Source organism: Cyprinus carpio, chromosome B15 (assembly GCF_018340385.1).
Source record: "Cyprinus carpio isolate SPL01 chromosome B15, ASM1834038v1, whole genome shotgun sequence".
In the NCBI taxonomy this organism is placed as follows: Eukaryota; Metazoa; Chordata; class Actinopteri; order Cypriniformes; family Cyprinidae; genus Cyprinus; species Cyprinus carpio.
In genome coordinates, this window is record NC_056611.1 from 18,162,830 (window position 1) to 18,186,762 (window position 23,933).

A 23,933-nucleotide genomic window follows, 5' to 3' on the forward strand; every position below is an offset into this window, starting at 1 on the left:
TCTATATCATCTAACAAAATCAGGTGCAGTTGTCATTCTCACAGCCTGCAGGCTCCTCATTAATCAAATTTATAAAGAGTCTTTCATGACTCCTCATCTCCATCTGTGCTCTGTCGCCTGGTGTGTATCTGCCTGTGAATGGAGACAGAAGTGTTAGCTTGAGTCACATTGAACGAATCAGGGAAGTGTTCCTGTGTCTCAGATGCAAGTAAACTACACACGCAGGTGAAAGAGTCCAGAAAAAAAAATAAAGAAATAAAAATAATACTTGAATGTTTCATCTTTGATAAAGATAAAAGATACTATGCATGTCTTTACACACAATTTATTTTACTAGGTTATTTAAAAAAAACAAAAAACTATTTTTTTTTCGAAAAATAAATGGTCCAAATGGTATCCTTTTAGCATGCTTTTCCCAACCCCTTTGTAAGTCTTTTACTTCAATTTGATCTAGCTCCTCCTCCTAAATTGAGTTAATTTACATATTATGAAACACATTTTGTTTATTTGACAAAACATTCCTTCAAGAACAAATCTTACTTCAGACTGGATAATACTGCATTTTAGCTTAATATATATATGTGTGTGTGTGTGTGTGTGTGTGTGTGTGTGTGTGTGTGTGTATAAAACAGCAAAGCAAGGTTGTATTCAAGGTCTGCCAGCATACTAGAGACAGTAGAGGAGAAAAGCATGACAAAAAGACACACACACACACACACACACAGAGAGAGAGAGAGAGAGAGAGAGAGAGAGAGAGAGAGAGAGAGCTCCTCACACCAAAAATATATCAACCACTAAACCAACACATGGTCGTGTCAGATTATTTTGGGGAGGGAGAGAGGGAAAACAACAGTCCATAAGTGGATTGAGAGCCCCATCAGCTCAGAGGCATCACAGGCACGCGCATCTCTCAGCTGTAGCGCATCATCTGTCCATTCCGCCACTCACTAACCGCGCACGACATGTGAGGGTGTAACGCTCATACGTGTGATTTGTCCGTTAGACCCGAGATATCTGGACGAAATGTTTTCAAGAAGGTGGATTGTTGGAGATTTTGTATGGAGGCAGCGGGACACCTCCCCATAGTTCGGCATAGAGTCTCTCTGAAGAGTGTGCGAGAGACCGACACCAGAGTTGCCGCGGCTCGGACTGAGGACCATCTGCTGATTTTCCCCAACAATCTGTGTTTTAGTGGGATAACCGATTCTCAGACGCGTCAGTAACTGGCAATAAGAGCTTTTAGAGCTTTTCTGGATAACATACTACAATACTGCTTGTTTCGTGGGGGTCGCTGAGACCTGAACTACACCACCAGGTGCCCCCGCTTAATCTATTCACTGGATAACAATTAATACTGCAGAATGTGTTCATCTCCTTTTGGACTGCTCTCAGTTGCATCTAGTGAAATATTTGCTCGGGACCACACAGGATGAAATGGACATCAGCACTGCAATAAATTAGCCAAATTGAAATTCAGCGAGAAGTCTCATCTGAGCTATAGGAGTAGGCTAAATACATTTATGTATTCTGATTAAATCAGACAACGTTTGATAGATCGCCTGGCATCTTACTGACAGTGTGAAGTCTGGAATACAAGAATAAATGAACCTGAGTGGACAGACAGAGAATTAACAATATCCAACATGTTTAATCGAGGTAAGTGCAATTTACAACTTTTATTCCTGCTGCTTTTAAATAGACATAAGTTGAATTTTGATTTAAAGAATATTCATACTTAAATATAGTTTTTTTTTGTTTTGTTTTTTGTTTTGTTTTTTAAATGAGAATAAATATCATCTTGTGTGGAATCACAGCATGCTAGGTTTATTTATGATTTTAAATAAATGATACATGTTTAAAAATACATTTTTTAATTCATTTTTTTCTATTTGAGCTGTTCTTCCTTGTAAATTCTTCCTGTTTTTATTATAGATAAAGATGCAGTTATTGCAATAATTATAAAGTGATCTTTTTCATATAATTTTTTTTAAAGCTGTTTGAAATGGAAAATGACAGAGGTTTTATATACATACATAAAAACAAAAATGCTTGTTGCAGTAGGTTTTGAAAGTTTATGTAGCAGGCTGTTAAGTTGTTACAGCTCTCATCCATGATCTTTTTCCCAGAATCATGTGTGTCTGCCCCCGGGTAAGCTCAGCGTAAAGCAGATGTGTTTAAAATATTCATCATCATATCATGAAGTATTTTCTTAAGATGCTAGTGGTGGGTGCCGCACTGCAGTTTATGGCCGGTTTTTCATCAGAAAGCATTGTGCTGTCTGCCTGGCTCCAATATATTTCTCTTGGTGGCTTAAACAGGTTGGGCTCAGACACTCTGTCACATTTATTTATGGACAATGTTTATGATCAAATGATGAAGTGTAAGGAGGTAATGGTAAATCAATAGATTAACTGGTTAGTGCTGAATCTGTCAGTGGGAGGCATGAATGACCTGCAGATTATTGCAAAGACTTGTCAGTTTGTTTTCACTATATCAATGGTTGTCAGTCCTGGTCCTGGAGTACCAGTTGAACCTTATTTAACACACCATCAGCTCATTACTAAAGGCTCCAGGACCTGAACAGGGTGTGTCAGACATGGGAGACATCTAAAATGTGCAGTGCCAGGATCAGAATTGACAGCCACTGCACTAGATCAAATCATACGTGGTTAAACAGATCATAAATATGATCTTACTGCCAAGTGTTTACTAGGACATTTCCTTTGCCCCATTTACTGCACATTTAATCATCTCTAGACCTTTTGCATGGCACTATCAAAGACGCTCAAGCTCTCAGGTTGCTGACTGCATAACCATATAGTGAGTCAGTCTGGAAAACCGAATTTCCTCGGAGGAGGCCCAAAGCTTAATGCAGAGACAGTTGTTATTTCAATAGACTTGGCGTAGGAACAAAACACACCTATCAAGCCTCTCACAGCACACTAAAGACCCCTTATGAATGCCTGTGAGGAGCCTGTGGTGCAGATATGAGAACAGTGGCTTGGTTTTGAAGTGATTTAGATCTGATTTTCATTTACCTCAAAGTACACCACTACAGTGTGGTTTTGCAGTATCTTTCTGGAGATATTTAATCCCACATATTTTGGGACACACTGTATTTGTTTCTTTTATTATAGTAGAGTTGTAACTGCAGATGAAAAGTTTTATGAATATTATATATACAAACTACCATTCAAAAGTCTGGGGTCAGTAAAATTTCATATGCTCATCAAAGATGCATTTGCTTGATCGAAAACACCATGAAAACAGTAATATTGTGAAATATTACTGATCCTTCATATGATCCTTCATAAATCCTTCTTTTATTGTGATTTGCTGCTCAAAAACAACTTGTTTTCAATGTTGAAGACATATATATATATATATATATATATATATATATATATATATATATATATATATATACAGTATATTACTTTTATATTTTATTTTATTATGTTATTATTTTTTGTAACATTATACACTCAAAAGGGTGCCAAACAAATACATTTATAAAATAAAAAAGAATAATAAAAATAGAAATTCAGCCTCAATTCTTGCTGAATAAATGAGTATTGAAAATATTGAATATCTGAAAAAATGGAAATTGATTTCTTTGTTCTTACTTCTTAAAAATCTTACTGACTCCCAACTTTTGAACAGTAGTATGCACACACATACACAAACACACAATAACATTTTTATATTTTTACACAACAACCTCATTTCTAATTTCACCCTCAGTCTCCCCAATAAATAAGAGCTTCAAATTGGCATCAACAAAATGGATCTACATTTGCCAACAGCTGTCAATATAGCACCACAAATTATAAGGCCATCTAATGGAATAACGTTTTTTTTTTTTATTCGCTTATTTTTTTTTTTTTTTTTTATAATTATGAAGAAATGTTGTTTTTAAAAGTCAGATGAGTTGCTTTTAGGCTAATAAGGTTTCTTTGCTCTGTTGGGTATTAATTGGCCTTTCACTTCAGAGTGCATCAGAAATTATGAAAAATTCTGCAGCTTTCTCTTGTGCCTCTATCATGCATAAATAGAGAAGAGTGAGAAGATACTGAATATATCAGATGCTGTGCACTAGTATGACATTTTCCAGAAACATCTGGGCTATCTGGTTTTGCAGTAGTGCCCTGTGTGCGAGTCTCAGCAGGGCTGTGCTGTTTCTGCTAGTAAAAGGTCCAATTTCCTGAAATTTCTTCCTCAATTTCCCCCCAAACTCACTTAAACACACACAGGCATGTTTTGGTCTCGGCTGTTTTAAGAAAAAAAAAGGGCAACCACACTTATCCTGCCCATCTCTTAGACTGCCTCCTATTTCTCTGTCCCTGAACTATCTTCTGCTTGCACTTCACAATTTCTGACAGGCATTTAAATTGAAACATGTATATATGATGCGACATGGTATATTCAGATTTCAGATGCTTATCTGAAAGCAGTGCTTCAGATCATAATTGGTTTGTTGTGCTGAGTTATCAGTATAGGGAATGGCCTCGTTTTAAAATTCAGCCTTGAAATGTTGTCAGGTCCGGAAATCTACATCCGGTGACAAATATATTCTGTGCTCGAGTGGAACCAGTTTGTTTCTGCTCAAAAAATCAGGCACAACCCACACCTGCAATTGAACCAGAAAAATTTTCCCTGCAAAACCTCTGCAATGAAATGAGAGGAATAACTCTTTTGTGGATTAGTTATGATTACACAGCTGTGAGTGGAGAAACTAGGAATTCAGACGTATCCTAGACAGCGTTGTTATGGGCAGATGGATGGGAAAGCGGCAGTTGGTAAGCAAAAGAGGGAACACCTGTGGCCTGACACCACTCTCCTGCACAGCTGCTCATATTCCCCATTTCTGAGACTTTCACTCATCACCACAAACACCCTCAGACTGAAATACAGAGTAACTAGAGACAACCTTTCCAGGGTGCACTTGCTTAGTACTGTTATTTGGGCTACAGGATACCCCTTATTATTTGTAAAAAAAAAAAAAAAAACCCTGATAGTGTAATTTACAGCATCAAACATAATGACTATTTTCAAACAAGTTTCTGAAAGACTCACCTTTGTTCTGCCAAAATGCACACTGCTGGTTTGTAATAGCTTACTTATAACTATCAATTTACAACATAATAGAATAGGAATGAATATTTTTAACATTAAAAAAGTCATACCACAATTAGCCTTCAGCATCATTTTCTCATATACAATGTTATAATGTTTATGTATAATGTTATAATGTATAATGTTTTAACAGTGACAGTTGGGTTCTAGAAGTAAAAAGCCCATTAATTTTCTCCATAGGGGAATTGATTTTTAACAATAACTTCTAAACCTTTAAAGGCAGATCTACTGTGAGCTACATTTTTGTTAATTGAAGTTATATTCTTTCATTGAAGATGCATGATTTCAAATTATTTTTAAACAATCATGTTTAACAGCTGAATTCCTGGTGTAAAAACTACATTGCAAATGATTATGTAGTAAAATCTTGACCAATCAGAGAATTGCGACAAGAACACTTTAGCGCCTACCTACTCCTATGAAGCACTGCAAGTGACTTTTTTTGCTTCAAACTGAATTTAGTAATGTTTTGATTCACCTTGTGGTTTATAACTTATAAGTAAGACTTTATTAAAACTCCTATAGCAAAATTAAATGGGAAAAGTACTTACAGAACCAAGGTTGCTGAAACAGTGGACAGGCACTGTTGACTATTATATGACCTTCTGGAATACTTGATTCTGATTGGTCAGTTGCGTCATCTAATGATCTGATATAAACCATCATCCACATATTGGATACTGAAACAGGTGCTATGTTCATGCCTCGCGTAAAACCCTGCATGCGGACTAGGTCTCGCATTTATGATATTTAAAATTATTATGATTTATTTATTTAAAAATATATGTATATATTTTATATATATTATTTGTTTTTTGTTTTTTTGCTGTGGGGGGGGGGGGGTTGGTGGGGTCAAACTTGCTTTGATCAAACTTACATTTCATGAAGTCATCTTAAAGGGATAGTTCACCCAAGTTTCTGACCCTCCATAGACGGTGGAGAAAATACAAAAAGTATTCTCGTAGCTTCATAAAATTACAGTTTAACCACTGTTGTCACAAGGACTATTTTAAGGATGTCCTTACTACGTTTCTTGGCCTTGAACTTGGTAGTTGCACTGCTGTCTATGCAGCATCAGAAAGCTCTTGGATCTAATAAAAAATTCTTGATTTTTGTTCCAGTTCCAGAGTGAGTAATTAATGACAGAATTTTCATGTTTGGGTGAACTATCCCTTTAAGTAAAAAACTTTTTTTGAGCCCAGTGTAATTCAGTAGTTTTAAGTAGTAATACACTGGCTCTGATCACATGACTGGACTTCAATTACCACACAGTTATGAAACATGCCTCAGACATCTCTGCATGCCAAACAGCTCATTTCCTGAAGGACACTCACTGAATGACAAAAGGATGAGCATAGAGGCCAGCAAGCGCCATCGCCTGTCATCCTACCCTGTCCCAAGGGAGATAAATTCTTATCATTCCAGCTTTCTGTAATTATAAGTAATTAGTAGCACAGGAAGTGGTATTTTAATGAGAGACATTCTCTACTTATGTCCTCATCTTCATGCACCTGTTGACCTGTTCAAACCGAGCACAGGATGCATTGGGTTTGGACAAGGATGGATGTTTTATTCATATATTATATGCTTGGTTTGTTTCCACATAAACAAATGAACCCAGTGTTTTGTTTTTCTGCTCCATAAGGCTGAATTCCACTGGTATTAGATTGATGGCAGTACATTGTAATGGTTAAGATGGAACGAGTTTGCAATCCGGATGCTTGTAGCTGACAGTTCATCTTGCAACAATGATCTCATTAACTCATAATTCGTACACAAACTATAATTAAATACACATTTCCTGGCTGCTGTGGTGTCCAGAAGGGAGGAAGTCTCTAGTGTAGCATGTGGCATCTCTAAATGCCCTTTACCAACACCTGAAATCTCAGCACAAATATCTCTGCTCTGTCTTTGGAGTGGAAATGAGATGCTGGCTTGGTCATTAGTGGATGATAATGAGGTAAGAGAGACAAACAACCCTAAGCCCTGTTGGTTTTGTTATTATTAATAATTAATTTCTGATTAAGTGGCTAATTGCGGTGGAAAGGTCAATGTCAACGTAAGGTCCGTTGATGTTAGGAGATGAGTAGAGTAGAAAGAAAGGGAAGTGGAAAAAAATGTATCTTTTTTCAATTAAGCCACGTACCATCAGATATTTTTTTGGATTTATTTAATAAAAAAAAGTTAATTCAAAGTAGAATGGCTTAATGTTGCATAAAAATTACATTTATATAATTTTTAATGCAACTATAGTAGGCCTACAATATGGTATATAAACCCAAAATACAGGGTACTCTACAGTTTAAAAGTTTGCAGTCGGTGAGATAAAAAAGAAAAATAAATAAATTTAAATTAGCCCATGTTTTACTTACCCTCAAAGCATCCTAGGTGTACTGTATATGACTTTCTTCCAGACAAATCCAATCGAAGTTATACTAAAAATTATCCTGGCTCTTCTAAGCTTTAGAATAGTAGTAGGTGGGTGTTTTTGTTCAACATAGATATGTATGCTCGTGCCGGTGAGAAGAAAATGTGGACGAGAAAGCAAAACAAAAAGCTGGTCATGAATTAGAAGCACAAAATGAGGATTTGTAAAGAAAATTGTAGGAGGATTTCGATATAAGTCAAGAGGAGACTTTATGAGGTTTTCCTTTGCTAAATTAAGGAAACTTTTTGACCGTTGCTAATTTTCAATTTTGGGTGAACTAACCCTTTAAATTATTAATCAATTTTAAAATTAAGAAATTAATAATTTTATTGGCCATTGACAATTCAAACTGATCAAAAGTGACAGCGAGACTGTTTAAAAGATTTCTATCTTCAATAAAAACTTTTTTAGAAATTTGTATTCATTAAATAGTCCTTAAAAAAATCTAATTTTGTTTCCACAAACATGATTTCTGAAGGATCTTGTGACACTGAGGACAAATACAGTTTTGCCATTACCATATATATATATATATATATATATTTATTAAAAACAGAAAAAAATTATTTTAAATTGTAAACTGTTTTTACGTTTGTTTTTTCTTTTTAAACCAACTATACAGGTAAGTTGTTTTTTGGTCATGTCTTATATGGCCTAGGGCAGTAAGTAAGCCAGAATTACCACTTGTGCCCTTTCAGAAAAAAAGTACATGATGCCCTGAAAGGATATTACAGTGCAACAGTGTTGACAGTCGTCCCAAGCGTTCTAATGCTCCACTGACAGACCCACCTGAGAGACGCTTCCATTCCCATAGTGCCATGACCAATGAGTGCTTAGACAGGGATGCTGTCCTCTCTGCAGGCTTGGGCTGGCATCTGTCACATTGCACTGCTATCACATGATGTGGATGGTGCTGACTGAGGAACTGGATAATCATCGAGGAGACACGTGAATTCCAGAGAGAGCATGTGCGAATTGAAGCAGCCATGCAAAGATATATGGTACACTGCATATATCAATGTATATGCAAGGGTAAACTCACACACAGCTACACGCCTAAATTATGCCTTCTCTTAACTGTGCTCTTAATGTGACCTTCAGAATCTGTTCATTTTCTCATGGTCCATAATGTAGGTTTTATGTTCCCACTGTGTTTAATGCAAATTACGGAAACAGTATCTGCACAGCAGTCCATTTTTGTAAAATCTTTGCGTCTGATTGAAGTCTCCTTTATGGATTTGTTTAATTATAAAACTCTCAGCATGTAGCTTATAATAGCCAGAAACTATGATCTGACCATAATCTTGCAGTCATTTTTAGGCTCCCTCTTGTTCTCCTGCTTTACTTTTTCTCTCTGGCTGCCTCTCTTCTTGGTCTCTACTTCTATCAGCGTTTTCTTCTATGATCTAGTAATGGGACATAATATAGAAACTGGAGATGTGAATGGGATAATAGTCACTTTCTTTATGTTAAGGCAAACCCGATCATCATCTTGGATTGAGGCCATAGAAGAAATCTCTGTCATTGCTGGGCATCTTTTCACATTTTACTCTCAACTCAGATTGAATGAGAGATTGAGGCGCTGAGAAAAAGCACCAAATAAGAGACAATTCCTCTATGGTATAAGGCCTTCTCTTGCCTGCAGGATCTTTATTGTATGATTGAAGCCAATTCAAAGATCAGCAATCCCTCCAAGATATTCTATCAATAACTCTACAGTGGGGTGTCTGGCACACAGTCCTCCTGGGGGCAGAATGAGCATGTTTATCTCCAGTTAAAAGCTAATATGGTCATATCTATGTTTAACCTTATACACCAAGAAAAATAGCTGTACGAAAGAAAAAGCAAAAGTGAGATCCATTAAAAAATGGATCTATTTTAATTTTTTTTGCCTAGAATTACTTCTAGACAGAAATTACATTAAATAGAGATCAAATGGAGAATTTGTATCCAAATAATCTAAATCTAGAGCAGTGGTTTTTAATCGGGGGGCAGGGCTCACTAGGTGGCATCAGAAAACTTAAAGGGGGCCACACATTCAGAAAAAAACAAAATCTGTCACTGGGGAGCTACCCTTTATTAGTACCTAAATGGTGCATATTAGTTGTTTCTGAGAGTGAAACATTAAGCAACTCAATTAAAACATTTAAAAATAAAGAAATTTATTTTTTTATTACTTAAAAATAAAGAAATTTCAATTATTTTATTGAAGAACATGCAGTTTTGAAACTCCTAGAAACACAATAAAAGGTACAAAAGCTGTCACTGGGGTTGTACCTTTTTCAGAAAGTACACTTTTGTACCTTTTAGGTACTAATATGTACACTTTAGGTGCTGATGTACCATCAAGGGGCCAAAATGGACCATTGAGGTACAAAGATGTACCTTTTGTAAAGGTACTGCCCAAGTGACAGCTTTTTGTAATTTTTTTTCTGAGAGTGAATGAACTGTGGATGAAATATATACATGTATGCTCCCCATTTCTCCCCAAATGGCCACCCATTAGAAAAGCTTTAAAAGAATCAATTTTCATCATTTTCATCAGAGATTCTGCAAATTGGGGGATGGGAGTTCTTTGGATTTTGTTTTGGAGATATGGAGACCTTCAAGTCATAAAGGACCACTTTTCTAGAAGTTTAGATTTAAACAACATATCTGTGATGATAGGCAAGGTCTAAAAGCAGTTACCTTAATGATAAATTAGAAAGAACAGAAAATCAGGGAAAAATAGGAATAGGAACAGGAACTCAAAACACACAAACCTTTAAACATGGGGAACCAGAGCTTAAATACACAAGGGATAACAAGGGACACCTGGAGACACAGTCAATGGAAACCAATCAGAAAATAAACTACAAAATGACTACAAACTGGCACATGCAGGAAACTCAAGAGACAACAAGACAACATAAGAGTCCAAACAAAATCGGCAACTTATGACAATATTGAAGTTTGGATACTCCTAAGATTCAAATCTACTATAAAACATCATGTATTTTAATAAGAACTCAAATAATTCTAATCAAATTCTTCCAAAACCATAACTGGAGCTAGGCTATATAATCCACATTCTCTTTTATAGCTCTGTATTCTTACTGTATGTCAACAGTTGTGTCAAAATGAATTTTTGGCGAAACATCTGCGACTAAGTTCTCTGTTAGATTCCAAGTCCTCTAAAATAACAATCTCTGAGAAATAAAATTTCCTTTGGGTAACTATACAACGTTATCACAGGTTTTTACAAGGGCTCGATACACTTTGCAACATAAAAGACAGAAACACTAATATATTTACTTCAACAAAGGTACTGCTGCAAACATCCACTCCATGATTGTCTTCACATGGCTCTGTACGCTTGTGTGTCTCATACGTTACCGTTTTGACATTATTGCAGGTCATGAAATGTTAAACTGCTTCCTGTGCAAATAAACCACAGATCAAATCTCCCAAATCACATACCGAGCTTGGTAAATATTGTCACTCAAAACCAAACCCCCTGGAAACCTTAGTGCCCTTTACACACACAGTTGCAGTGTTCTGTTTCAAAACTATTTTCTAGTTAATATTTTAATTTGTATTTATTTCTGCATCCTATTTGGCATCGTTGCTAATTTAAAAGACATTCTTAATTAAATTCTAAATGCACAACCCTGGCTTGAATAAGTGTGCATGATGTCAAGGTCTGCTTCTGAATTAGCCTCTCAACAACAGTGTGAAGAGATATTTCTGCATACAGTTAAAAAAAACAATGGTTTGATTTACTATGGACTCAAAATACAACTGATGACTACAATTATATTTTCAGCCATGCTCTTAACTCCTAAAACACACACTGCTGTAGGGCAAGAGCGAACAGACCTGTTGGATTTATAGACAGCAGAAATTCATTTTTACATTTGGACCTTGACCAGTTTTCAGGTTATTGCAATTTCATCGGTCTGTGTGCTTTGTTCTGCATATCCAATATCATGTATCCAATTCTCTTTATCTCTATATCTCTGTATCTTTGTGGACTTTCAAAACATCTATTAGCTTTTAATAAAAGATACAGCAATGTCAGCTTCTATGATGAAAGCCCACATCTCTCATCTTTTCTTCTTAAACTGCATTGTTCTTGGAACAAAAAGCCATTAAAATGAAACACATATACGCACAGTGTTTCTTTCCCTGGATATGGAGTAGATTGAAAATGATATACAGACATGAAATCAGCTTTCTTATTAACACAGGAGGCCACTCTGCTTTAGTGAGACTGCTGTAGTTGCTAGAACAGTGACACATTCAATGCACACAGTGCTTTGGGAATGCAAACCGCCCAGTGCTACCTGCAGCCCACCTTAATTGCCATCCACATAGAAATGCACAATTTATTATTTTTTTCATAACACCCTGGCAACCACACACAACACGCTAGCATTGTGCATTATGGAATCAACAACATATTTTCTTTAAAAAAGTCCAAATCAATGTAAAAAAAATATTTACTTTATTAATAATAATAATAATAATAATTGTATATATTATTTTAATAATTTTATGTGCATAAACTATTTAATTTAATTTAATTTCATTTCATTTCATTTCATTTAGAGATTAGACTTTAGAGATTTTACTTGATTTTCAATTTACATTTAGTCATTCAATATTATAAAAAGACATGACCTAGATTGCAGCTGTAATTGATTTGTCCAGTAGTGAAGCTTTTTATTATCTTTCATGACTCCAAAAGTCTTTATGTTCTATTTCAGGAAGTGTGATTGAAGCTTTTAGTGTCAAGACAACCTCTGGGAGAGCCGTTGGTTTAGCAGATTTGCCCTTGTCTCTTGTAGCACAGCCATGTCAGTAATTCATCTGGTACAAACAACAGAAGAGCAAGTGAACGCTTTGTGCCAAGCAGCTCATTTACACTTCTGTATTCCCCTATGAATGTTGTGTTTTAGGCCGCAATAAACCCTGTTTCATCCCCCATCTGTGTCTCTTCATTTAAACCACATACTCCCCAAACCGCCTAACCAGAGCAAGAGAAAAAGATTATTGTAATGCAATGAAAGAAAAACATTGCAACAAAAGAGATATGCCACAGAGATGCATATTTTGTAGCGGATTAACATATTTTTAGAAGAGACAAGGAAAATGTATGTAAAATGTAAGTTTAATGGAGAGAGAAATGAAAATGAGGTATAGGCTGCAGCTGCAAGGATAGGCATTAGCTTATTTCAGGATATTAATGGAGGGAACTGGTTTTCTTTATCACGGCTACTCTCCCATGATAGATCAGGAGGTTTTCTGAGAAGCCCAGCAACCAACCTCTGTCGGCCAATCGGAAGGTCGCATTCACTGATGCCTTTGTGCCCATCTTTGGGCTAAACATCAAGACCTCACGTTACCAAGGGAGCTGGAACTTGATTTCAGTCACTTTGATTATATTTGCATTTTACTTTGCTTAATTCAAGTCTTTGAGAGCCTTCTTTAAAAGCTCACTGCACAAAGAAATGATGAGATTCACTGGAGGATCTTCCATCAATGGAGATTCAAAGGCAAACTGCTGGAAAAATCAGTGGAAAGAAGTGGAGGGGAAGTTCTGATTACAGTATGCAGAGGCTGATTAAGGAAGGACAGAGGGGCAGTTAAGGCTATATTTACTGTCAGTGTGGTCAAAATCATGCAGGATTTACCAGCCTAATCTTTGTATGTGTGTATACTGTATATATATATAAATATGTATGAGTGTGTATAATAGTTTTCAAGATGGCTGCCAAGTCAACTGTAAGCACACAACATAAAGCAGTACTTCACAACATAAAGCTGTACTTCAATGAATTGAGCATATTTGTTTTCCTCCAGAGAAGAAAAGCTGTGTTTTATATCCTCCAGTCCTTTCCAGGTCACATTTTTCTCCGTAACAGTTTCATTATTTAAGCTTCCCTTCTATTGCTCTCTGCCGTTGGCATTCAAAAGAAGTGTACAGCGCTTTAGTAAAAGAAGAACTACCTTGTGCTTACTCTGAAACTAAACTATACATTATTCACAACAAGTTAGGGTCATAGAAAGGGGCCGTTTAAGCTTTTACACACAAATGGAACCAAGATGCAACAAGGCCTTTACAGTTGAATGAATCTTTTCCTTTATTTTTCAACATTAGCTTCAGTTTACATTTAGCATGGTGCTGGTGGTCACAGGAAGTAGTGTTAAATTAAAGCTGTGACATTATAAGGAAATGTTGATTCTCTTACTACACTGCAAAAAAAGTAAAAAATAAAAACGAAATAACATGTAAAAAAAAAAAGTTCTCTGAATGTTCAAAAAAAACAAAAAACATTTTAAAAACATTTTTGGTTAACATTCCATTTTTGAACTTTGCAAATATTATGAGAATGTTACTTTTGAATGCTCTCTGAATGTTCTGAAACAAGTAGTAACATTTAAAAAAATGTCCAACTAAAATGTTTCAGAAATAAAATGCTCCATGAACAATAACAGCTCTCTGAATGTTTAAAATGCCCAGATTTATCTTGGTTATACGAACATTAAAGGAACATGCAAACATTATGGGAGTGTTATTTTGAAAAGTTATCTTTACAATTTGTTGTATTAAGTAGTAAGATTTAAAAGAGAAATGTTGATGAATATCTATATATATATAAAAAAAAAAAAACATTTCATGAACAATGTACAGTATAGCCTAAGTAAATAACGTTCTGCTAACATTTTGAGAACATTAGTAAAGACCAGATAACTCTGAACAAACATTACATTACTAGAAAATGGTTAGTTCATAACTTTTGCAAGAACGCTGGCCAAAGATGTAACAATGTTCCTTGTTAGCTGTGTAGCTAAAACCAGTTTACAATGCTAGCTGGTTTTGTAGTTGAAGCTGGTTGATCAGCTAACCAAACAGGCTAAAGTCATTCTGACAGGCTAACCTCCCAAACAGTGCATGCATATCTGCAAGATGTCTGTTAATGATGTCTGTCAAAAAGTATTCTTGTAGGTAAAGTAACGTTTGAACCCCTGATGTCACATGGACTATTTTACAGATGCTAGCTATGTTTCTGTGCCTTAATCGTGGTAATATCCTTGCTGCCTATGGAGGGTCAGAGAGCTCTTGGATTCCATCAAAAATATCTTAATTTGTGTTCCGAAAATGAACGAAGTTCTTACAGGTTTGGAACAACATGAGGGTGAGTAAACCCTCTTAAACATCTTTAATTATAAAACATCTTCCATTTGATATCAGATAGGAAATGTCCTATAGATATATTGCAGATGAGCAAACACTCTGCAGATGAGCCAACACTCTGAGCAAATACGTCTTGCAGATGGAAATGCAGATGTCAAATAGACATCTCCGTGATGTACGTGTGCTATCAGGGGCTGGTTTACCATGTTCCAAAACATAACTTGAACAGTTTGACTAGCTTTCTTGCATGGCATAGTATTTCTGTAAGGTTTATCATCCTTCAAGTGAATTACAAGTGATTTACATTTAAAATGCTTATGGTTTTCTAGGATATTGTTCAAACCCTACTAATATTGTTATGCTAATAAACTCACACAACCCCTAAAATTCCCCATGTCCCATATCACTCTTTTCTAAATACCAGCACAAACTAACAGCAAACACAATAACAACCAAGACAAAAACCCAGCAGAAGACTGTGGTCCAATCATGAAGTCTCACAACTCTGCCGCAATTGTCTTGCTGATTGGCAAGGCTGCTGGCATTATGCAGACGCAGCTGTGCTGAAGCAGGTTCATTAGCTGCGTGTGTGCGGCTGCGCTGGTACGAGTCCGTCCACAGACCCCTTCTTCTGCAGAACATGCCAGAATCATAAAGCAGACACCGCAGACTGCTGCTGCTCTGAGAAGCCACCACTTGGACAGGTGTGAGCGTTTAACGTAAACAAATGCTTTAACCTTCTCCATCAAATGCAGCTCAACCTCATTCAATATCCATTAACGGCTGTTTTTGGCAGTTTTTATTGGGTTTCATCCAGCTGCCTACATAAACAGGCTTTCAAAGACTTCAAGAGACGCCATAGCATTAAAATTTAAATTGTTTCGAAAATGTCACACTGTGACAGTGAGCTTTAGAAAGCCTTGTTTGTGAAAATCTCCCTTTAGCCTTTGCTCATTAGCCTGTTTTAAGGTTACGCATACATTTGTGAAGTTAACTTTTGCCTGAGAATGATCCCTGTAGACGTCACGGTGGGGACCATGGACTATTAAAAAGATGGAATGACGCATCTCAACTTCCTTCCAAAGCCAAAAGCCAAAAAGTCAGAAAAGTGTCTGCTGTCATCTTGTGCTGAAAACATCATTCGGAGCCAGAGTCTGTGCTGTAGTAATTGTGAGATGGAGCTGTAGTATCAAAGTCCCACCCAAACTCTTGCAGACCCAAACACAAGTATGATGCCACGCCCACTTTTTATAGCATCATAACTAAAAACCAAATGAACACTTGAAAATACACCAGCATGATAAGAACAACTTAAAATGACAGAAAGCATCTTTGGGAAAAGTAATTATTTTGAAGTGTAATTAGATTTTTTAGTTTGGCTCACATCCTATTGAATTAGATGGAGAGGGCGGGGTTTATGACCTATACTGCAGCCAGCCACTAGGGGGCAAGATAAATCGTTTAGCTTAACTTTTCAGAATGTGTGTTGCACGCTTTTGGGAGACATCGGGCATGAATATAGCTCTACGAAAAAGCTCACAGCAGGGATGTATCTAATACAGAAGAAGCATCTTCAATTGTCACTTCATTAGTGTCTGTTCAAAAAAAGAGGTGACGCTGCTGGAACATCTTATTTTTTATGTTTTGCTGAGTGATGGGTAAGGCTGTCTTAAAATTGTATACAGTGTCTGAAACTGACAACAGCAATGTTATTTCTAGTAGATTCTCAGACACACACTTTACTCTTTTTTCCATTACTCTATTTGTTATGGTGAAATCAGAAGACAAAATCTAAACAAATGTGTCAGAAAGTTCTATTAAAATGGGTTAGAACTTAAAGTGAGTTCTAAGTTACTTTATATTTAATTATTATTGCAATATCTGTTTGTCTATACATTTTGTATAAAAATATAATATAAAAAATAAAATAATGCATTCTTCATATTTGTTTTAACCTGGAAGCATTAAACTACATACCTGTTCTCCTGATAAATGCATTACTTACACCCCAAAATGGGGTTTTCACAGCAGCGCCAAAGAACCTTTCGGTGATCAACTCTTAAAAGAAGAACATTTTAATAATCCGAAGAACCCTTTGTGTTATAAGAAAGTTCTATGGATGATAACGTTTCTTAAAGGATAGATGGCATAGATGGCAAGGAAAAAAAAGAAAAAAAAAGAAAAAAAAACTTATTTATGTGTGTAGATTATTTACCAAAACAGTAAAGGATCATGGTAAATTATTTAAGCATAACATAATTCATATTCACGAGATAAACCCTCTATTTTGTATTCTATTTGTATTTTTCTCTTTCTTCTTGTGAAATCACAAAACAAATCATTTTACATTTTCATCTAAACTGATGAATATTTTGATATCTGTCTATTTACATGAAAGTAACCTAATATTAAAATATTAAAATTATATAACATTATACAGTGTTCACATCTACGTTTTTGACTTGAAAATGTGAAAATATTTTCCTAAGACCTGTTCCCCTGATGAATACATTGCAAAGATTATTTTTTATCATGTTAAAATATTTGAGCATAGCCTAATTAATATTCATGAGCTTAGCCTAATCACAACCAGCACGTGCGCTCCCTCTTTCACCAATTGTTCCCTCCACTTTTTAGTGCCTTAGATTTCACACAGACAACTGCCACTCATGAGAAAGGTCATCTTCTCCTTTGAGTAAAATAATGTGTACTATGCAGTTACACACACTTAAGTGTCACTAAGGTTTATGTCAAACTGTCCAAAAACGCATGGTGGCGGAAAACATCTGTCACTTTGGATAGCTAATTATTGTCTGAACATGCCTGAAGGTGTGTCAGAAACTCTGTGTTATCTTCATAAATGATTGCCAGCATGTCTCCACCAAGAAACACAAGACAATCGCCAAGTAAACACATTGCAATTCAAAATGATAAATGGCCTGAAACAGAATAAAAAGGGAGCAGAGAGATGCGATTGATGCATTAATCAACAACATACATACACATCAATCTAACTGCCCATTAATCCCAACATTGATGCCTCTATACCCAGCTCAGGACTGGGATAATAGCAGATGGACAGTATGGCCCATCAGGCCTAAAGTCTTTATGGTAGTGTCAATACTACTGGAGTCCTTTATGCCTTCAGAAGTAATGAGACAAAAGCCCCAACCCTGAAAGAGTAGTATCATTCATTATCCATGACTAACAGGCTCTCTATGGCTCCAGTGAAGGGCTGTTCCTACATCCTGAAATCTGCTGTCATTAGCTGGATGTCTTCATGGACCCCTGATGCAAAGATAGCATCGGTACGGTGCTTTGAGGACCATGTCTCTGTTGAGTTTGACTGGACAAATGGGTCCAGAACTCTGCACATGGTGTCTATGACTGCAACTGCTGCCTTAATATACAGCAAAAAAAAAAAAAAAAATTTTTGTCACCTAAAATGCACTTCATGTGGTAACATCCAAATTAACTGAATTCATACAGATTTATTTATTAACCTCACTGGAAAAAATGACTTCTTAATAAGCTCTAAATTAGTATATTTTGACACGTTTTCCTGCTAAAACATCTACATATCTAAACTTAATTGATAAGCAACACTGCATAATGTTTTCTAGATTGTTAGTTCAGTGAGAGAAAATATACTTCCATTCAAGATACATATTTTGTCACATATTGCTAACTTGTGAAAAAAGGTGAAAAAAAGTCTATGAATGCAGTCAAAACAACAACAACAAAAAAACAATACAGAAATATTATCTAAAAAACTCTTTATATCTGTTGCAGTGTAGCTGATTGATATGATTTATTCATTGAATTTTATATAGATAAATTTAGATAGAAAGATAGATAGATTAAAATGAATTCATCATTAGTTTGTGTTCTAAACCATCCTAATATATCTTTTTAACATTTGTTTGAGTTTTAGTTTCTTTTAGGACCAAATAAAAAAGAAACATTTCTTATGAATACTAGTAATGCTCAAATAGTTTAACATGATCTATTACTATTAAATTATTATCTTTAATATACATATATAATATGACTAAATCAATGTAACTGCATTAGATTGCTATGAGTCATTTTTAGAGGTGAAATAAATGTATAATTTCTTACCCGTCTTCCATTGTTTGAACAAACATTAAGCCCTGCGCAAACATTCTAATTGGCTAAAATGCAGAGGGCAAACATTTCTCTGGTGTTTATAGAGCCTATACGACCATCATAGGCACAAAAGTGACTTCTCTTTAATCCCATTGCAGCGATGTCTGTTAGGATGTACTGTTGGGCCAATATGTATTTCCATACAAGGAAAGAAACAACTGCTCATTTTTCAGTATTTACAGCAAAAACACAAACATAAAAACACAAATTATGATACTACAGAAGCATCCCCCACAAAACATGCAACCCACGTGCTTGTAAACCTTCGGGGAAGACCTCCCACACGCATACCCGTGCGCACACACTCTAAAGCGCAGTAGGTGAACGCTAACCTCCGTGAACATGCAGAGGTGCTATAAACATTTGCACCCACTCATGCAAGCAAACACACAGTAGTCTGGCAACAGCAGTCACATGCACTGCTTTGCACTGATAGAAAATGAAACTTCTGTCCCTTGACCAATGTATTTACATTTGTCCTTCACTTCAGTGAGATGTTGCTCTTTATAATGAGCAGACGTGAAGAGAGAGATACAATGAAAACACGGACAGCGCCATATTCAGCTTAGCTACTTCCTCTGTTTCAAGGCCTCCGGCAGGGATATCGCATGCATGCGTGCGAGTGAGTGAGTGTGCGTGCATGTGTGCACGGCCTCGAAATAAATAATTGATAGAAAAGGGAATTGTTAGCAAGTGCAGGATAATCACAGGGGCTCGGACTAATTGGAGAGTGTTTTTCACCTTGTTGCCGGTGCAAGAGCATTAAAAAACTGTAACTGGAGGGGATGTGAAGTATAGACCAGAGACAAGGGAGCAAGAACAGGAACGCAAGACAGATTGTTCCATTTATGATAAAATTCAATTAACGTTAGACTTCCTTCAGAATGAGGGGAAAAAAATAACAGTCACAGATGAAAAGCTAAACTGAGCACTCCAAGGCCCAAAAGACTTTAAGGAGGGAATTCACTAAAAATCAATTGCGCCGTTTATTTGCACATGCAGTCTGCATTGTTTAAGAACCCAATTCACAAAATGAATTATGCAAATAATTTAAAGGTCCAAAAATGCCTACTAAATGTCATAAAGAGTGACGTTCTATCAGACTATCACAATCTGCCATACTTTACAGTTTCACTCCACTACTGCAATCCAGACACCTCAATAAATATGAAAATAATAATAAACAAAAATGAAAATAAAAGAATGCTGGACTATGTCAGTCAACTAATTCAGGTTAACTGGGGCATTTTTCCCAGTCATCCCAATGGCAAAAAGTATTCAAATTCTACACTTGTTCTACACTTAACATATGCATTATTTTAAAGACATCTAAACTTATATTTTAAATGTATTAAATGTTTTGGCACTAAAATATCACAGATAAGTACAGCATTTGTTTACATCAATTAATTTGTTTACATCAATGAATTTGCCCCTTTTAGACACATTTAAAAGTGTTGATTTGGGTGAGAAACTGTTTTATTTGTATCTTGTAGTTTGATAAGATTAGTTTAGACCGAAACTGCCTTTATGAAGACATTGAGTTTTGACTGTTTGAGATTTTTTTGATGTGTGTGTGATGAAAATCTGGCCTTCATAAGCATAGCTTGCAGTGCATGTTAGATACTGTGTATACTCCATTTTCACTGAGAGCAGGAAGAGTGTGGTATTGTGTTGTGGGTAAACTACAGTATGTCCCCCCGAGAGTTCAGTCGAACAGTTATTGTGTCCTTTGCATTTAAGACAGCTTGTTGATACAGAACATTCGATGTTGCAAGCAGAGTTTTTCCATCGCTGTGTTTTTCAATCTGTGTTTTTGCCACTGCCTGTTGGCTTGCTGCAGGATTCGCTCTCTTCTCTCCTCTCTTCATGCTGAATTATTAAAAAGTGTTTTGATTCACTGAATGATTGTGAATCTGGGGCTGCGTCTCTCAGCAGCGCAGTCGCATCACTTGTTTTTCATTCTTCAGCTCCCCTGCTTTCCGCACCCTGTTTAGTCACGAATCAGCTCTCTTTTTCAGCGAATTGCTACCTGTTTTCCCTCCTAAGATATACCCTGAAGTCTACCCCCTGCCTGCATGCCGAGCTATTTCTCTACATCTACATTCAGGTCAGCCTATAGTGAGAAATAAATAAATAAAACAAACAAATAAATAAATAAAGTGAAAGAGAGAGAGATCTTTTCATTCCCAGAATGCACTGGGAACTGCTTCCAAAATGGCACAGGATGCTTAAGTACTGTCCCTGGGGATGATTTGGAGACAATTTTGGAGAAATTCTTCACAATTTGGAGTGGTTTCTCACACCAAAATAGTAAAGGGTTATTTTATGAGAGAGAAAACAAAATTAGCACTGGATGAGGTGGATATTTATCTGTAATCCATTGTAGAAAACAACCTGCAATAGTCTATATTGTTTGTCAACGACGTAGCAGGTCATTATTGCACGTGCAGCTTGTGAACGACTCTGTACTGCAGATAAAGACAATTTATATCCATTTATATCCAAAAGAGTATTTAAAGAGAGTATAAGCAAAATTTTGCTTAATGCCCCTGGTTGACATCATCCATCCTGTTGTTCTGTATAACTGTGCAAATATCTGTATATAGATAACATTTTGGGTTGTAAAAACATTTGTATTTGTTGCAACTGTTCAACTGGCCCTCATGGACAACACCACCTGGCTGGTGGCCCCAGGTAATTTGAGTTTGAGACCCCTGGCCTGTGATCTTCCCTGAGCAATTGCAGAATGCTGCCTTGAGCTTGATCAAAGCTGTGAGCACAGTGATGTTATTTTTTGTTGTCTCTGCTGCTCTCCATGCTTATGCTGTATTCACGTCAGCGCAGGGAATAAAACAAGATCCCTGTAGACACTATGATGGCTACAGTTAAACATAGATAACAAAATGTTGTTACTCACAGATGCTTGTAGGATACATCATGAACTCAAAGCAAGTTGTTTGACAAGCAGACGCTGAATTGCATTTACTGACCAAATTAAACACATCTGTCACGTAATAGGGAAAGAAAAAAGGCACGATGTGAGCAGCAGTGTTGTTTTATGAGAAGACTGGTGGCGGTAGCGTTTCCTGATATTTCTCAAACATGGCCCGAGGCCCGTTCTATTGCATGAACATGAGGCAATGATATGTCACGTACTGTAGGTGTTCTCAAGGGGACAGAGGCAGCATGGAGTATTTTCAGTCCAACCGATGACTTCACATGACAGTGACACAGGTTGTCCTAAAGAAAGAAGGATTTTAAAATATTAGTAAAGAGAGCATGGGTTGATTTCATGAATAATGATTGGAGATCACATTTCAATGATCAACAATAAGGAGCTTTTTTTGTGCTGACCTGGTCAGATATGTGCGTGAACTGCCTACATTTCCACTGGCCCTATGTTTTTTGCATTGTAATATTTTATATATATACTATATATCCTACCATTCAAACTTTGGTGTCATTAAAATTTAATTTCTGACCTTTTATTAGGCAGAAGAGTGTAGATGAGGCAGGAAACAACAAGGTTATGATTTGATCAAAAACACAGGAAAAACTGTAATTTGTGAAATATTATTACAATTTAAAACAACTTTTTTTCTCTTTTCATATGTTTTAAAATGTAATGTATTTCTGTGATGACAAAGCTGAATTTTCAGCAGCCATTACTCCAGTATTCAGTTTTACATAATCCTTTAGAAATCACTCTAATATGCTGATTTGGATGCTGATTTGGTGCTCAAGACACATTTTCTTATCATTATTAACGTTGCAAAGAGTTGTGCTGCTTCATATTACTGTGCAAACTGTGATAAATTCTTTAATGGACAGAAAGTTAAAATGGACAAAAGAATGTCATTTATTTGAAATAGAAATGTTTTCTAACATTAAAAATGTCTGTACTGTCACTTTGCTGTATGAATTTACTTAAAATGTCTAACTTACCCCAAACTTTTGAAAGGTAGTGTGTAATAATATTTCTATAATATATTTTATTAAAAGTTGTATTTTCTCCACAAAAATAAAAGTAGTTCAGCCAAAGATAAAATTTGTGTCATTACTGATTCACTCTAATGTTTTTACAAACCTGTATGACTTTGTTCTTTGTGTTGAACACAAAAGATATTTGGAAAAATATTATGTTTTGTTCATACAATGAAAGTAAGTGGGATTAAATGTTGTTTTAGACCCCATTGACTTTCACTATACAGGTTATCCTTATTGTTGAGCCCTGCACTTATGTGTTGTACAGCCTCTTGTTTGCAATGAAAACACTGAGCTCTAACGGAGGCATTAAGGTCAATGATCCTACTTTGCTCAGTCAATATAAATCCTCTCTCTTGGGCCTGCCTTCACATTCTTGGAACTTCTATCACCCATCACTGTCTTCATTTACTGATCAAGCCTATCAAGCCTATATTTAGCAAAACAAGGCTTTTCTCTTCTTTTCGACAAAAAAAAAAAAAAAACCTGTGTGCTTACATTCACCATTCATTCAGTGCTGCTCAGTGATTCTAGTGTGGTAGGACAGCGGTGGGCTTTATTCATCCCTGCAATGGGGAGTGTCTGAGATCTGGGTAGTCAAACCCAAGTCACGCACAGTGTCCAAACATCAATTGGAAATGCAGCTGTAAGAAACGGACATCTTGTCTTTCTTTAAAAGAGCCAATCGACTTATTGGTTAAGGCATCAATTGATCATTAGCTTGACAGGCCACTGATTTGCCTTCAAGGTTTAGATGTTTAGCATGGCCATGTTAGCCCCTGCTGGTAAGCGCTGCAACTACACAATTTGGCTGTTTCTGTCATTACATTTACATTTATTCATTTAGCAAGCACTTTTATGCAAAGTAACTGGTGAGGAACAACAAACAAGGAACATTACCAGCCATTTGTCATTGAAATCTTCGTTGATGGTCATTTAAAAGTTGGGATGCATTGTAATATTTTAAAATCATGGACTTGAATTTTTCCATCTGCCATCTTTAACATCATAAGCAAAGCTGGTGGATTTCAA

General features: G+C 36.2%; 1 pseudogene; it reads left to right on the forward strand.

Annotated features, from left to right (window-relative positions):
- Window positions 1-748: 748 nt before the first annotated feature.
- LOC109103305 overlaps window positions 749-23,933 on the forward strand; it is a 140,112-nt pseudogene continuing 116,927 nt past the window's right edge.